General features: G+C 40.1%; 1 pseudogene; it reads left to right on the forward strand.

Moving 5' to 3' along the window:
* Positions 1–737: 737 nt before the first annotated feature.
* Positions 738–1,976, forward strand: LOC110208774 (high mobility group protein B3 pseudogene; annotated as a pseudogene).
* Positions 1,977–2,246: the final 270 nt, after the last annotated feature.

A 2,246-nucleotide genomic window follows, 5' to 3' on the forward strand; every position in this document is an offset into this window, starting at 1 on the left:
TCAGAGTGATGGTGATACCAAAATCTAAGAGTCTGTCAGTACAAATGCTTTGTTAAGTCATTTCTCAGTCATGTCCTACTTTCTGTGAGCCTATTTGGGGTTTTCTTGACAGAGATCCTAGAGTGGTTTGCCTTTTCCTTCTCCAGCTCATTTTACAGATTAAGAACTGAAGCAACCAGGGTTAAGTGACTTGCCTGGGTGTCACACAGCTAGTAAGTGTCTGAGGCCACATTTGAACTCATGTAGATAAGTCTTCCTGATTCCACCTAGCAGCTCCACCATGACATATTTTATCTAAAATAACAGGAAAGGGAGACCTGACAAAGGAAATCAGGACTACCTCCAATACATCCAAAGAATGAGTAAGTCAGTACTTTTCATTCCTGCAGTGGCTACAACCACACTCCAGTTGGAGAACAACTTGTGCATTTATAGCATTTTTTTAATGTCTGAAAGTATTTAAAGGTCACATAAACTTCACATATCCAGAATTGACTTCTCTTCCACTAAGGATATACAACTACATGGAATAAGGCAGATGGTTTAACAATACACAAAACGCTACCAAGGAGAGATGGTGAAGAAAATGATATTTCATTGAAAAGAACGATGGTCCTTTTTTTTCTCCTTTCCATTTCTTTTCTATCCTGCTTTGCCACTTTCCCCCCTTCCCCTCCTCAACTCTCCTTTCTGCCTTTTTTCTTTGACCAGCAAAGAGAAGAAATCCAGAGTTCACTATGGCTAAAGGTGACCCCAAGAAAACAAAGGGCAAGATTTCCACATGTGTTTTCCTTTGTAAATTTACTGGGAAGAGCATAAGAAGAAAAATCCAGAGGTTCTTGTTAATTTTGCCAAGTTTTCTGAAAAGTGCTCTGAGAGGTGGAAAATTACACCAAGGAAAGAGAAATTCAAGTGCAACGAGATGGCAAAAGCATTATAAGGCACTACATGAGAGAAATAAAAGACTCTGGACCAGCAAAAGGCAGCAAAAAGAAGAAGGATGCCAACACACCTAGACAGACACCATCTGATTTCTTCCTGTTCTGTTCAGAATTTCATTCCAAGATCAAATCTACAAACCCGGGCATATCCATTGGGCATGTGACGAAGAAACTTGGCAAAATGTGGAACAATCTGAATGACAATGAGAAGCAACCACCTAATAACAAGGCAGCCAAACTGAAGGAGAAATATAAGAAGGATGTCACAGATTATAAATCGAAAGGGAAGTTTGATGGAGAAAAGGGGAAAGCTAAAGCTACTTAGACAAAAGTAGAGAATCACACCCCTTGTCATCAGGAAGCAGTTTCAGAAGCCAAAACCTTCACCCTTTACCCCAAAAGAATTTGGGTCCCATTTTTTGAGGGGGGAATGATGAGGGTGAGATCTGGACCCCAAAAAGGAAAAACCCTGGACTTTCCCAAATGGCCAAATCTCTGGAGTTTGCCAGAGGCTATAATCCCATCATCTGGCCTCTCCTTGTGGCTATGCCCAATCTCCCAATTCTCTTCCCTTAACCTAGCCTAGCCCTCCATTGTCTTACCTCCCTGTGGCCCCTGGCTATTTCCCACCCTTAACCCTAGCTAGGCTCCATTCTCCCTTTTTCATATAGTGTAAGCCCCTGGCATTCTATTACTTCACAGTCCCCTGCTGATTACTTGGCCACTCCTAGATCTCTCCCACAGTCTTTCTGTATATAAGGTCCATCTTGTCTCCATTAAGGTGCTCAGATTCTTAAAATCCAGCCACTGCTCAGATTCTTATAATCCAGCCAATAGCTCACTAATGTTCAGAGTCCTTAAGAGTCTAGCCAGTACTGTGGATGTTCTAATAAACCCTGTCTTTGGCTCAAAAATTAAAAAGAAAGAAAGAAAAAGAAAAAAGAAAAAGTAGAGAATGAATACAAGGGAGAGGAGGAAGATGAAGAAGAAAATGACAAAACTGTATTCTGTCTCCACGTGAATGCCATAAACTAGGTGCAACACTTTTAATGTAACACCTTTTCTTTGTGATGGTGTCAATTACCATTATTAGGATTGATTGTCTTCCAATCACACAGCTTCTCAAAAGTGCTCTAGATAAACTTTGTAACTAATTTACAAGAAGTAACCATGGCTATCTCAGAGAACCCAGAAGCTGTATCAAAGTTGTATATATTTCCAAACCTTTTTTTAAATGAAAAAGCATTTTAATGTTCTCCATACTCTGCGCACTTTTTTTGTTGGTGTAAAACAAAACCATTTACA

This window comes from Phascolarctos cinereus, unplaced genomic scaffold (genome assembly GCF_003287225.1).
Source record: "Phascolarctos cinereus isolate Bilbo 61053 unplaced genomic scaffold, phaCin_HiC Scaffold_4;HRSCAF=312, whole genome shotgun sequence".
NCBI classification, from domain to species: domain Eukaryota; kingdom Metazoa; phylum Chordata; class Mammalia; order Diprotodontia; family Phascolarctidae; genus Phascolarctos; species Phascolarctos cinereus.